A 16,591-nucleotide genomic window follows, 5' to 3' on the forward strand; every position below is an offset into this window, starting at 1 on the left:
CTGTGGGATCTACCCCATATCCTACATCCATGGTGAGATTGGCCTTTATCGTTGTCATGTAGGAGTGGCAGGTGTTTGTCCAGAATATCCTGGCAAGGCAGCTTTACTGAGTTGGGAAGGGATGTGGGCAGCTCTTCAGGAAGAGGAGTTGAGGAGAGATCTAGTCAAGTGTAAACTTGATAGTAGCAACAGAAGTGGATCAAAGCATCTAGAGGAGGAAAATACAACCCTCGCATCGAAGGAGAAATAGGGGCAACAAAGACAAAAGAAGGATGTCTCCAAGGTAAATTGTTTCAGATGTGGCGAGATGGGCCACTATGCATCCCAATGTGCTTTGAAGAAAAAGGACAAGGATGAGAAGCATGATCCTAAGGTTACAGCCACAAAAATCTAAGAGGATTAGTATGCCATGAGCGTTCACACAACTCCAAGAGGGAGATGGGGTGATATAGAGTTGTAGTTAGGAGCACTGCAGATGGGCAAGATCCTAGAGGAGTCTACCTCTTGGATCATCACCTTGCTATAGGAACCCATGATCAGCAGTAGCAGAATGGAGGAGTTTTCAGTTTGTGCCATGGAGTGTTGGAGCGACAGATGCAGTAGTTAGCAATGCCAAAACTTGAGCAACATAGAGCAGAGAGGCAGTAGTGCATGGAGGCATAGTGCAGAGCTTCAACAGTGTAGTGGCTTCATAAGATAGTGTGGGACCATCAGCATTCAGGCTTTCAGCACCAAGGTGTATCCACTAGATACTTGTCTAGTTTTGGGTGTTTTCAGTTGCTTCTCTCAGTAATTGAGTTGCAGTACAAATGCAGTGTTAGAAGTGGTAGTGCTAGCAGCATAGTAGATGCAACATTTGAGAGGGAGTTGTAGCACATATGTATCATTGGAAGTTTCAGTTTCAAAGGCAACAATATAGTTCTAGCAGTAGCATAGTTGTTGGTGGGCAAGTGGGCAACATTCCTCGCAAAGATGGAGTGTTGATTTTGGGTAGCATTGAATGTGCTCTAAGCCTCAAATTTTGCAGGGAGGCTTGAGCATATGTATTCCAAAGAACCCTGAAAGCATTTTGGTAAATTCCACCGAGAAACAATTTTATTAAAACAATTAATATTTTTAATGGAGTTCCTAAGTCTAAACTTAGGAAAATTAAAATATTAATGGGTATTAAATTAATTGTGGGTGTAACTTTTAGAAGAAGACGAGGGTCAAACCAAAGTGATAATAGATTATTTTAGGGAGCTTGAGGGTCATTTGGAAATTACACCGAGAGAGTTCGAAGAATCGATTTTCTGAAGTAGAGCAGTTGTCAGGAGGATATCGATAGTGAGGTTGTGCAGTGAGGGGCAGGGATAGTTGGGATGGAGTATCTTCTCCAGAGCCTAGAATACACAATAGAGAGAGGAAGATAGACACCAGAAGGGGTGACATAGAGCCAGAAGGGCTCATGCAAAGGCTAACGTGGATCCAGAAGGGCTCACATAGAGGCAATGCAGTCAACCTGAGCAGAAGTCCGAGTTTTGCATAGGAGCTAACATTTATGAGCTGAGAGAGGTTGGAAACTAATATAGAAGGAAATTTGTTTCCCTGTTGAGCTAACACAATGCCTTAGAGAGCTCCACGTAGGCCTACACAGTTACTACGTAAGGGCGCATAGTTGTAGCCATGGACAGTTGGTTCAGTAGTTCGAACAGTCGGGATTTGCCGGGTAGAGTGAGATAATCTCACTAAGTTTTTCTACCAGTTTATTTCTATGTCACTGGATTGTCAGGAGGGCATCCAAAGTTGTATTCAGAAACCACTGCTTAATAATATAAAACCCTCATATATGTTGCATCAATTTTCCCGCATTGGATTTTTCTGGGGACATTTGTCCAAAAACAATGGTGTCCTATGTGATTGTATTTCTTGGCTCAGTTTCCATGTTTGAGAATCACATTTAATTAAGTGTAGGTTGGTTCAGTAATTTTCTTCAATGATTTAAGAATTAATCTGAAATATTTTTGTAATGTAATTTACAAACTAGGAGAAGTAGATTCAAATGGATGCAATAGGATTCCTGATATTGTTAGGTCTAGGAATTTTCATAGTGTCCACACAAAAATTCGAGAAAGAAGAACTCAGGAGGAGGAGCACGTGAAGCCTTAGCTTCACAGTTTGAGCTTGACTTCACCCTTATCACATGCATGACTAGCACAGTGATGGGGAGCGTGTGGTACTTGGACTCTGGTGCCTCGTTCCACATGACATGGTGTAGAGACTTTTTTAGTGACTTGGAGGATAAAGATCTCTAGATGCACATGGAGCTGAGGGACAATGAAAGGTACAACGTGACCAATATTGGTAGAATCACATTTCAGAGGGAGTCGAGCTCCCCTCTAAGATTCAAGGATGCCATGTTTGTTCCAAGCCTAAATAAGAATATCATATTTGTTGTAGTTTTGGAAGAATGTGGTTATGATGTGATCTTTAGCAATGGGAAAGTAGTCCTGAGACACATAACCACAGGACAGGTGAAGCAGATTGGGGTTTGTGTGAAGAAACTGTATAAGCTAGATGTGGAATATTGTGTTGCATTAAGCACTAAGGCAAAGAAAGTGCAGAGTTGTGATGTCAACAAACTTTGGCACAAAAGACTTGCCCATTTGCATCATGGAAACTTGAAGATTATGCAAGAAATAACCACTGGCCTCCCCAATGGAGTACTTAAGAAGTAGGATGTAGGCAAAGGATGTACTTTAGGGAAGTACAAAAAATCCACATTCCATGATTGAGAAAATAAAGCACATGCAGTCTTTGAAAGGATCCACTCAAATGTCTATGGACCTTTCTCAATAGCCTCCACTGCCAAATATAAATATTTTGTCATTTTATTGATGACTTCTCAAGGAAGTGTTGGATCTTCTTCATGCAGAAGAAAGATGAGACATTCTCCAAGTTTGTATAATTCAAGGCACTGGTTGAGAAAGAAACCAGCAAGAAGGTGAAGGCTCTCATGAGTGATTATGAAGGTGATTATGTTTTGAACTAGTTCAAAAAAAATTGTGCGAAAGAAGGCATTTGAAGAGAGTTGACAACACCCCACAACCCACATCAAAATGGGAGAACTGTACAGCATTGTGGGAGATGTGAGATCTATGTTACATGACCAAGGCATACCTCTACATTTGTGGGCTAAGGCATGCAACACAGAAGTCTACTTGTAGAACCATAGTCCTCATCAAATTCTTGATATGATTACACTGGAGGAGGATTTTTCTAGGAGGAAGTGGATGTGTTGCACCTTAGGATTTTTGGAGCCTCTGTTTACTACCATGTCTCCAAAGAATCAAGGAATAATACTGAGTCGACAACAAATCTGGGGGTATTTGTGGGTTACATAAGAACTCCTCAGAACTACTAAGTGTACTTTCCATCCCTTAGAATGACAATTGTGCGAAGGTATGTAAAGTTTGATGAGGAGAGAGCAATGTGATTCTCTCTTGAGAGGGAACTTTAGATCCCAATATAAGAGGACCTTTTAGCTCCAAAGGAGGATACTCGGGATTTTTTGGAGTAGCCATAAATTGAGGAGTATAGATTAGAGGCATCCACTCAAGAAAAAACACCCAGAGAAGGTAGAAAAAGAACTAGGGAAGCTGATAGACTTGTGCAAGATGTGAGGGAGAATGTGGGACCTCCTTCAAATTTGTGCAGGCAAAGAAGGTCACCCGAGAGGTACACTAGCTACATAGCTCTAATGACTGAGCCTCTAAAGACTGAGTCATCCTCTTTTGAGGACGCAATAGAGAAACTTGTATTAGTTAATGCAATGGTGGAGGAATATGAATCCAATGTAAAGAACAGTGTTTGGGAAGTTTTCCCAAGATGGATAGATAAATCAATTGTGGTTTCGAGATGGATATTCAAGGTTAATCATGTATCAAATGGAAGCACAAAGAAGTATAATGCTAGATTTGTGCCAAAGGATTCTCTCAAGTTGAGGGAATTGACTATGAGGATACGTTTTCTCCTGTAGTAGGGTATTCATCCATTAGATAAATTCTTTCTCTAGTTGTGCAGATGGGGTGGAATATCCACCAGATGGATGTAAAAATAGAATTTCTCAATGGGTTTATTAAGGAGGAGGTGTACATCGAGCAACCAGAGTTTTGAGATATTTGATTGAGAGTCTCATGTGTGCAGACTCAAGTGAGCATTGTACGGTCTCAAACAAGCACCCCGTGCTTGGTACACTAGGATCGACAGTTATCTCACTGATTTAGGCTTCACCAAAAGTGAAGCAGATGAAAACATCTATCACATCTTGGTATAAGGTAAATTTCTTATTATTGTCTTATATGTTGATGATTTGATTTTGATTAGTGATGGGAAGTTGATTAGACCTTGCAAGGATGACCTTGCAAGGGAAAATGAAATGAAGGACATGGGTCTCATGTACTACTTCCTCAAATTGGAAGTATGACAAGGCTATGGGGAACTATTTGTGTCTCAATAAAAGTATGCAAATGAGATACTATAGATATTTTGCATGGAAAGAAGGTGGTTAATCTTTCATCCCAAGAATTGAGTTTGGAAGTAATTAATATTCTTAGGGTTTGCAGTTGCTCCAAAGAACATTCCAATTGAAAACATCATTTGTAACATTGAGGATGGAATTCATTACCTTTCCTCTGATGAAAAATAAGTATTAAGGCAGGAATGTTCCCTCATAATGAGAAAAGCTAAACCCCCAAAGAGTAATTTAAATAAGGATGAGAAAATTTTTCTCAGGTCCCTTCATAACAATGATAAGATTATGGTTCTCAAGGCAGAAAAAGGAGGAGTGGTTGTTGTTTTGGATAGGAATGATTACATTCTTAAAATTACTGAGCATATTAGTTGTAGTAGTTATAGGAAACTTAACAAAAAGCTCTTACCAAAGGTTATAAAAGAGGTCAAGAAGGAAATTTTGGAGTCCAGTCTTGATGAGAAGTTAAAGAAGAGGTTAATTCCTTCCTGTGAGGTTATCCCTAGAATTTATGGGTTGCCAAAAATCCACAAGGAAGGGGTCCCTCTTAGACCAATAGTTAATACTATTGTATCCCCCACCTATGAATTAGCTAAGTGTGTCGCTAAGGTCCTTAAAGCTCTCATCGGAAACACTGATTCTTTTACTAAAGACTCCAATGATTTTGTAAATATTATTAAGAATGAGAGGGTTGAGAAGGATGGCATTCTTGTGAGTTTTGACGTAGTGTCCTTACTTACCAAAATCCCCTTAGATGAGGTTGTCAATGTTATAAGAGAGGTCACTGATCCGGAAAAATCTAGACTTGCGAAGATTTGTTTACGTTCCAATTTTTTCAGTTTCCAAGGAAGTTATTATGAGAAGATATCAGGAGTCGCAATGGGATCACCCCTCTCACCAGTTGTCGCCAACTTATACATGGAGTACTTTGAGAAGAAATCCCTTGAATCTTACCCTTTAAAACCAACATGGTGGAAGCGATTTGTTGATGACACCAATGTAAAATGGACTCATGGTAGGACATAACTTGATTTTTTTTTTAATCACCTTAACTCTATCTCATCTAAAATTAAGTTTATCAGGGAGGTAGAAGAAAACAAAAGTATTCAATTTTTAGATGTCCTTGTTATAAGCAAGGAAGATGGTACTTTGGGACATCAGGTTTTTAGGAAGAATACCCACACTAAAAACTATATTCATGCTGAATCTTACCATCATCCATCCCAAAAATTTGGTGTCCTTAACACTCTTGCTATTAGGGCTCTTAGAATATCTAACTATGGACACCTTAATGAAGAAATTAGACACTTAACCTTTTTATTTAAGAGTATAGGATATAAATATAAGGATATTAAGAAAGCTATAAGAAGGGCTGAAGGAAGGGTACTCTCCAAAATCCCTCAAGCTATCCATGGTAAAGTGTTCATACCATTCATTAAAGGAGTTATAGATAAGATTGCAAAGATTTTGGGGAAGAAGGACATATTCACTCAGTTTACAACATCAGGAATGATTAGGCAAAGAATGAGTTCTGTCAAGGATAGCATCAATCAACAACAACTTAAAGGGGTTTACAAAATCAATTGTTCGTGTGGTAAGAGTTATATTGGAGAGACATGACGCTCATTACATAAGGGACTAAAAGAGCACGAAGCCAATATTAAGAATGAAAGATCTCACTCTTCAGCCCTCGCAGAGCACTCCTCAAAGACCAAGCATCATGTTTGTTTAGAAAGTGCCAATATTATCGCCAGGGAAGAACACTATCAAAAGAGAAAAATCAGAGAAGCGCTTGAGATTATGAAGCATCCACATAATCTCAACAGGGACGAGGGGAACGAGATTAGTGGAAATTGGCTTCCTCTAATTAGACATATTAATTCTTCCAATTATGCTTCCCAAGGTATGGTATCCCAAGTATAATTTTCTATCCTTTACCTTTTCTATATGTTCTTAAGATTAGATTAAATTATAGTGGATTTAATTAGCATTTCTAGTTCTTAGTTTTAGACTCTTTTTATATTTTGGTTATTAAATATTTATTATGAATAATTAATAAATTAATTATTATTATTAATGATTATTTAGGCATAATAATAATAATTTATTTATTACATGTTAATAAATAATTAATTATCAATGAGTGACTAAATAATTATTACTAATAAGTAAATTAATTAATATATTTATAAATTGAACAAAATTGAAATTTATTCTATATTTTAGTCGGCTTCCTTTTTTATAATAATTTTGTTCAATTTGTATTTATTCATCTTCTCTTCTGGCCGTTGGCTCTTCTTTCATTCATTCATTCACAATCCTAAAGATGGATCCCTGTTCGGATTTGAAACGTCGACAAAGTTCAAACCAAATCATCATTTTCCAAAGATAGGTTATTCACTTCTAGGTTGTTCTCAGTTGAGCAAAGAAATTGTAATACATATCTATTCATTAGATTAATACAAGTAGGCAAAGGGTTTTTTAGCAGATTGCTTTCCCCTAGAAAAATATTGTGTGCATGTGTGTTATTTCTCATTACATGTTTGTGATTGATGTTCTAAATTGTGAATTCAATTTCGTAGAGTAGGTTTGTGCCTTGTGATTTTGATTAAAACTTCATGGGCAGTTGCAAATATATACCATAATTTCTACATTATTCCCACTTTTAAATATGGGCACAATATGGCTTTGCATCCAAGGCTTAGGGAATTCATGATTTACTGCTAAATTAAGAAGTTTATGAAAAATGAAGGATGAGGATAAACCTTCCTATTTTGAATATTTCAGCTTGGTAGCCTTCAATATCCTTAGCTTTCCCATTTGCAAGTATCTTAATCATGAATTCCATGTTTTCCAGAGAACATATATCCTCCTCTATGGGAGTATTTAATACGTTTCCAATGGTGTCCAGAGATTCATAAAGATTCTTGAGATAAGTATCCCAATTCTTTAAGGGGATTGAATTATTTTCTTTTGTTTTACGGACAAGTATATTCCTCCAAAAATTTCTAGGCTCAACTTTAAAAAGGTGAAGAAGACACTCTTGTCTCTTATTAATATATTACCTTTTCTTCCTTTTGATAAGAGCTTTGTATACACTTATTTTTTCAATCAGTTTCATTAGGGGCATCTGTAATTTCTTTCTTGGCAGTTTTGCAATCATTATCATACCAAGGGTTGGAAATTCTATTATGCTTTTTATACAACACCTTGAAAGAGAATTTGTTAATGGTAGTGGAAAGAGTTGTAGTGAAATTGTAGTAGATGTGATCAATATTATCTTTATATGATAAGAGGCCTAAGTCTCTCTTTAAATCTTGTAAGAAGAGATCCATTTCACTTATGTTAAAATGGACGTATGTTTGATTCCAGTATGCATATCAAGATTAAGGGTTAAGGATAAAGGTATGTGATCAAAATCAGGCTCGTGGTCACTTAGGAGGTCAAAGTTTACAATACGGTTGAGAACATGGGTGTCAGATATTGCATAATCCACAAAATTGTTGCTCAACCCATGAATACAAGTCATCTGGCCAGATTTTGGCCACTTATTAATTCCATTGCAAATTGTTAGGTCTTGGGAACTGCATAGATTGATAAGCTCAATACCAAATAGATTCTTGGTTGTGTCTTTAGAATTCCTTTTAAATCTATTACCTAAGTCACAATCCCCATCTAGCCATAGGGGGGTTAGGGTTAGAGTTATTGCTTACATAAGTAGCTTGGTTAGTAGTGGTTCTAGCATTAAAGTCCCCAAGAAAAGGGATATTATTATCCTTCCTTAGATCGTGGATATCATGTTCTAAGGTATTGAAGGGACAATTCTTATCCAGGTTGTTTTTCTTACATGAGGTATAGTTGATAGAAGCGAAATAATAGATTGTGAGAAAAATTTCATTGGTGTTAGGATCATAAATTTTGATCCACATGCACTGATTGAGGGGGTCGATCTTATGAGGTCAAATGTCAGAAGAAATGTTATTTTTTTATATAGCAGGATATACCACCAAAACCTCTAAGAGAGGATTTCATGTTCCAAGTTGACTAGAGAAGGGAACCATCTACAGGGGGGACCCTAGAATCATCATAATCCCAAGTTTCAGCTAAGAAAATAAGATTAATATCACTTGGGATCCAACTTAGCATAGGACCTTTATGCCATGGAAAACCACAATAGTTCCATAAGAGGATCCAGAGTGTTCCTAATTCCTATTTATCACTTTTATTTTGGACTCTATCTCTAAGCTTTCTTATTTCTAATGATTTCCCATTTCACTTCCTTCCTTACCTCCTTCACCTTTTGGATCTCTTTCCTTAACTTAGCTTGGTCTTTTGGAATAAGATCTTCAATTTATAAAGATTCATGATCCTTTTAAGCTTGGAGATTTACTAAGTATATCTAATTTATGATCATTGCAACTCACCTTAACATGGATCAATCTATGTTTATGCTCAATTATCTTTCTGATCCTTTTCGCTTCGGTTAGATAAGTTGTTTGGATTTGTGACTTATTTTTTAGTTGTTCTTTTAATATTGCTAAAGTGTTCTCATCATCTTTCTCTTTTATTCCAACAACTATAAGGTTCATGGCTCTTTTGTGGCACTCATGATCTAGTTCAATTAGATTATTCATTTCCTCTTTTATGGATTTGATATCTAACTAGTTCTCTTTGTTACTTAGGATTGAATTATTATTTATTTTTTCTTTTAATCCTTTAATCTCATCTCTCAAGATGCAATTTTCTTCAACCATTGATTTTTTTTTTTGTTCCATTTTTTGCATCCTAACTTTCACTCCTTGAAATTCAGTCTCAAATGTTTTCATTTTATTTTCTAGTGATTTGTAACTATTGTCAATTTTTGTAGATAATTCGAGTTTATGTTATGTAAGCATTGCATATAGCTCTTATTTAAGTTGCTTTTCTCTTTCTCCTCGTCGTTTTTCTAAGGATTCAATGTATCGTAGAGACCCTCTAGGGTAATTTTGCTTGACCTCCCTTTACTAGGGAGAGGTTTAGGAATATGAGGAGGAGTACTCATAGTTTTAGCAAATAAAACCTAACAAGAAAAACAAAAAGAAGTAAAGTGGAAAGTATGCACCTGTGATATTACTCAACCAAAGGGATATATACTACTTGAACTACAAAACCACAAGGATATATATTACAAGTGAGTTGCAGAGATATACTTTTGAACCAAAAAGTGTTTATATGAGTGAGTCAAACGAGCCACAAAATTACTCGAGCTAAATATTACACGAATCGCAAAATCATAGGGATATATATCATCGTCGATGTGAAATTCTTGTCACCGTAGATATCAAATACAAATATTACTCACACCACATAGTTAGAGTTCTTGTCACCACAAAGAACAAAAGCAAATATTACTCGAACCACAAAGATTTAAGGGGACCACATAGTCTAACTAATAGACAAAATGATCTTTTTAGAGGAATTTTTTTGATCAATTTTATCAAAATTTGGTAGATATTTTTAAGAATTATAAGTTTAAGCAGTTTAATTTGCAAAGTTCAAGTGCCTTTAGGGTTTTTGAGGGTGCTAAATCAATTTATGCATTCAAAAACACATTTTAAATGACACTTAATCACAATCTCACTAGAAATTGTGTCATCGAATTTAAGGGGAAAATATCAAGAAAATATAAATTTGTCTATTAATCTGACTATACATATAGATTTTGAAGGTTTTGCTTGTAACACAAGGTTTTGAAACTAAAGACAGTTAAAAAAGACACTAAAATAACTTTAACCATTTATATACCATGGAGTGTAATTTGTTAAACCAAATTCTAACTTTAATAACTTATATACACAGAATTGTAATTAAGTCACAAAATAGTAATAATTTTTTTGATTAATTATATTATATTATGAAAAAACATGCTATCTTTAAAAATATAAATTTATTTTATTTAAATTAAATATTGATAAATTAAAAAATAAATATGATTGGTTAATAAGAAATAATAATATAGGGAGGTAGAGTAGTTGAGGTATTGAGTGCAATAAACATATTTGGACAAAAAGTGTATATCTGCGTGTCCCCATAATTATGGTTGTCGATGCCACCAAGACCATGATGAAGCTGGCAACATACCCTCTATCCTTAAAAGTCAATATGTATTCATTTCGTTCCTAATATATTTTTCTTTATTATTACTACTACTACTTCATGGTGAGTGGAGCCAAGTAGTGGATAATACTTTATCTCCTCTCTGGTCTATTTTTATTTTTAAATCTCTTTTTGGCTCACCACTCTTTTTTTCTCTTTTCCTTTCCATTCTTTACTGCTGCCATATTCCATCCATTGTTTGGTGGTATTTTTCACCTTTAGGGTTTTAAAATAATATATAATTTTTTCAAAACAAGTTTTAATTTTATTAATATTGAACTTTTTTATTATGTAAAATATATGAAATTCTCTTTATGTTTCTTTTCTTTCACCAATGTTTGTAAGCCGCAGCCCTTAATATAAAATTTATGTGATTTTATTATAAAATCCAAGACTAGACCATAGCGTGGGGTTTCTAAAAAAACTTGAGAAACATGGAAATACCTAGTTCTTTGGGAAGGAGCAACACAACTAGAAATCGTAAATTGAAACAATGAGAAAAAATATATTTAAATGATTGATCGATATGGGGTGTTTGCCTAATGTACTAAAGAAAAGGTTGGAAAAGTAATAATCACTTGGGAGTCAAATCATTAAAGGTCGGAGGGTAAGTAATAAATAAGTCTAACATGGAAATTATGGCACAAGGAAAAAGATAGGCCGAAAGGGAATGGCTACAAACATAGACTCTATCATATATAAATAATTAAGTATATAGTAGTATCATATATAAATAATTAAGTATATGGTAGTAATAATTTTGAAAATGAAAAGGTTTGTGTGTGAAAGGGAGTGAGTACTATTTTTTTTAATTATGAATATTTTATAATATATATATATATATATATTAAATTATTTTAAGTGGTTTAGTTAATAGTTAAAATAAAGTAGGTGGCATTAGCAATGTTAATCTTAACTATTTGAATTATTTATTACAAATATATATGTAATATATTAATAAATAATAAAAAAATTAATATTTTTTATTATAAAAATAATTATACTGAAATTTTATTATATTAAAGATAATGTTATTTTGAAAAAAGGTTAAAATTCTTTATTTATTAATGGAATAGTTTCGTAGGTTATTTTAATTTTTGTTTTAAAACAATTATTGTTGGAATTGATTTCACCATTGTAATGCATTTTCCTCTTACTTAATTTGTATTTTTAAATGTATAATAAATTAAATATTCCAAAAAAATTTAAATATTCAATTATGTAGTTTTAATTATTAATGTCTATACTTTTAATGAGTTTTCTAAATTTTAAATTAATTTTTGGATAAAATTGAATAACAAATATGATAAAATTTTTTCAAATCACATAAATTTTAGTTTATGTTTTTTAAAATTAAATAATATTATATTTTTCCCTTGGGGTGTAGAAAGACAATGACTGGTGTAGATAGAGAGTGATTATAGTCAGGTTAAGGGTTAGTGTGGCACAAGTGGATCCCCGAGTGAACTTAGATGCCCATAGGTCAATTTCTCAAGCCAAATATTAAGCGTGCAAACATCTAAAGATTCACACAACTTGGGAAAAAAATATTATATTTCAAATTTATTATAATTATGAGAGATGTTGTCCGGTAATGTTACATTTAAAAATAGTAAAATAATATTCTAAATTTACAAAATAAAAATAGCAACGACAAAAGAAATTAATGTGACCATAATCTAAATACTTCAATTTGCAACTTAATTTTACATGACTTTATATAGAGATATAGAGTAACTCAAAGTAAAAAAAATAATTTACCTTTTAGTATGAGGAAGAAATGGAATTTCTTGGCTACTTATTAATATGGAGATGAGTAAAAAACAAAATTACTTTTAATAAGATGAAAAAATGTAATTTCTTCACTACTTAATATGGAGATGAGAGCCAATAGTAGTATTGATATTACATGTTGTGTAATTTATTCTTCATTAAGTTTACATGTGATATTTAAAACAAAAATATATTAAATAACATAATTTTATATCTACTGTATGTAGATAAGATAAGATAGGTAGAGAAAAATAAAGTAATTTTTTTTTGATATTTCAATACTCAAGTTGAGTAAAAGATTTTAACATTAAACATATATAGAGAGAAAGATTGAGAGAATTCTTATTCCATTAATAATTGCTTTCTAATTCAATGTATAATGGGGATTTCTAATTCTTTCAATGTTTAATATGGATTTGATATGTAATAATTTATAAAATATTAATAATAAAAATAATTAACTATATGCATACTGGAAAAAATATGAGGGGGCATGTTTTAAGATTTTAATGTGGAAAATGTGAATTATAAATAAAATATTTCAATGTCAACTACATATATATCTCGAGGCTTGGTAGATCCAGAGTTAAGATGGATCTAGGCTGGTAAAATAAATGAATAAATAAAATTGAAATACATCCATGTCATAAATATTAGGTAAGAGCAAGCATTTGCAACAACATTCATTCTCCTCTCATCTTTTAAATGGAATTTTATATGGAAGAAAAGAAAGACTTATCGAGTAAACATCCAACTTCTTTTAAACTTGTATTTATGACAAAGAAAACCTTATCCAATAATAAACATCCAACTTCTTTTAAACTTGTGTTTATGACAAAGAAAACCTTCTCACAATCTCAAGGACAACTCTTTTATAAACTTAAAGAATTAAAACCTTGTCCCAATCTTGAGGACAAACAACAACACTTATGGGACTACTGAAAAATTGATTCCAAACACCAACTACTGAAAAATTGATTCCAAACACCAAAACTCCAGAGGCTAGAGTTGGTGATGGGACTTACTTTCATATTTTTTGTCTCCTCCTACACTACGGGCGTATGGGTGACACCTTTAGAGATTTGAACACTGGTGGGACTATTGCAAATCAATTCCAAACACCAAAACTCCAGAGGGCGGAGTTGGTGATGGGACTTGCTTTCATATTGCTTGTATCCTCCTACACTATGGGTGTATGGGTGACGCCTCCAGAGATTTGAACACGGGTAGGACTACTGCAAATCAATTCCAAACACCAAAACTCCAGAGGCCGGAGTTGGTGATGGGACTTACCTTCATATTGCTTGTATCCTCCTACACTACGAGTGTATGAGTGACGCCTCCAAAGATTCGAACATGGGTGGGACTACTGCAAATCAATTCCAACACACCAAAACTCCAGAGGCTGGAGTTGGTGATGGGACTTTCTTTCATATTGTTTGTATCCTCCTACACTACAGGCGTATGGGAGACGCCTCCAGAGATTTGAACATGGGTGGGACTACTGCAAATTGGTTCTAAACACCAAAACTCTAGAGACCGGAGTTGGTGATGGGAATTTCTTTCAAATTGCTTGTATCCTCCTACACTATGGGCGTATGGGTGACACTTCCAGAGATTTGAACACAGGTGGGACTACTGCAAATCGATTGCAAACATCCAAAACTCCAGAGGCCGGAGTTGGTGATGGGACTTGCTTTCATATTGTTGGTATCCTCCTACACTATGGGTGTATGGGTGACACCTCCAGAGATTTGAACATGGGTGGGACTATTGCAAATCGATTCCAAACACTAAAAATACAGAGGCCAGAGTTGGTGATGAGACTTGCTTTCATATTGCTTGTATCCTCCTACATTACAGGCGTATGGATGACGCCTTTAGAGATTTAAAAATGAGTAAGACAACTCTTTTAGAAACTTAAAAAGTTAAAAAACTTAAAGAATTAAAAGACAAATATTCAAAGTAATATAAATATTAGAATTTAATTTCAAAAATAAATTATACTATAAAATAAAATTTAAATTTAACTAAAAAAACTATTTCAACCATTCAAATTCAAATTATATCTATTAAATTAATAAAAAATATTATATAAATAATTAATAAAAATAATAACCAATATATTTACAGAAGTCAATTTTTTCCTTCTTATTTTATATTTATTTAAATAATAAATTGATTTAATTTAAATAAAACATTTAACAATAAAATCAAATTACACATGGCTAAAAGAATTATTAAATAAATATTTGATATTAAGATTAATAAAAAATAATAATTAATATTTTTGACACTTAATTCATTTTTTGAAAGATTTTTTCTAGTTAAATATAGCCGTTTGAAGATTTGCTCTCTTTATTTAACATGCAACCATGATCTGATCTGATTCTTCAACTTGTCTTGACAATGAACCACACTCGTTGGTTCGAAACGCCTCGACAAAAGTATTATAATATGATTTCCACCCAAAAATCTTCTCAAAAACTTGATATAGATCACAGAAGCTTAAATTCAATTAATTCATTTTTATTAATCAAAATTCAATTTATTCTATTCAATTTATTTACGTAAATTTAAATGAAATATTTATTCATTATTGACAATGAACCACACTTGTTGATTCGAAACGCCTCGACAAAAGTATTATAATGTGATTTCCACCCAAAAATCTTCTCAAAAACTTGATATAAATCACAGAAGCTTAAATTCAATTAATTCATTTTTATTAATCAAAATTCAATTTATTCTATTCAATTTATTTAGGTAAATTTAAATGAAATATTTATTCATTATTTAATAATGAATACATCCGCGTTAAGTTATTGAGAAGAAACAAATGGGTTAATTTTTGCAAGTGAATTTGACATGAACATTAACGTTAGGAATTTCAATTTGACATGAACTTTGACATGAACATTAACGTTAGGAATTTCAATTTGACATGAACTTTAGGGTTTACTCATGAATAGGAGGAATTTCAATTTGAAATGAACATTAAGGTTTACTCATGACTTTGGGTTTGAATTTGATATACACTTTAGACTTTATTATTCACAACTCTAGAAGGGAAGGGAAGAAAAGATGGGAGGAAGCCATACATAATGGCATACGACAAAGTAAATACACCATTAAACATACAAAATGTGAGTAGCCTATTATATTAGGTGCTGCAAATTCAACAAAAGCGACAAGGTAGATACCATTTTAAATATATGCATCTTAGGTGATATAGCTCAACATATTGCACCAAGGGGTTAGGTGATAATTTAGGACATTACACTAAGGGGTTAGGTGATAATTTAGGACATTAGACTAGGGGATTAGGTATTAATTCAACATCTTAATAGCACACTACACTACTAAGGTTAGGTGCTTTTAATTCAACAAAAAGGGTAGATTCCCCATTTTCTTGGTGTTGGAATATCACTCTTTTTTAATTAAATTAAATAAACGTGATTTTATCCAACTCTCAAGTAAATTAAATAAACGTGATTTTATCCAACTCTCAATTAAATTAAATAAACGTGATTTTATCCAACTCTCAAGCAAGGGAAGGGAAATTAATTGTTTTTATATTCATTGTATCAATTTTTTTAATTAAAAATTTAGACTTGGATATGCCATCCTCGTGAGCTTTGGCTTTGGGGGAATCAGTTTTAGATAAGAGTCAAATCATAAAATTTTGTATAACGACATACATAATTAGATTGAAAAAAATTCCGAGGGAGCGCAACAAATTTGATTTTAACACCTAAACACAGTGTAGAGTGGACACAACAAGTCAGTGAGGTATGGTAGGGTCATCATCCCACCCCAAAAATGGATGATGCAGAAGATGACAAAAATGCGGATCAGGAGATGGAGGGGTGCCTTTCTTTGACTTGTGGCGGTGGTTTTGATCATGTCTTATGAGCCCAAATGGAGGGAGAGAGAATACGCATGGAGACACAGGCTTTTAGGGTTAGCAGGAAATGTATGCATCACCGTCCATATCATCAGACGTGGGTGGAGCCCAGTGGATTTGGCACTCCCACGCCTCCCTCCCCCTGCCTGCCATGTCTGAGTTTGATGAGATCATACATGCATGTCTTAGACCAACCGCTGCCAGAGATGTGCAGCGGTCTAATCTTGCAGTGAACAGTATATTTTTGTGTAATAATTTGCGGGAGA

The sequence above is a fragment of the Pinus tabuliformis genome, chromosome 4_2 (assembly GCF_031772625.1).
Source record: "Pinus tabuliformis cultivar Carrire ecotype Pingquan chromosome 4_2, CPIR1, whole genome shotgun sequence".
NCBI lineage: Eukaryota > Viridiplantae > Streptophyta > Pinopsida > Pinales > Pinaceae > Pinus > Pinus tabuliformis.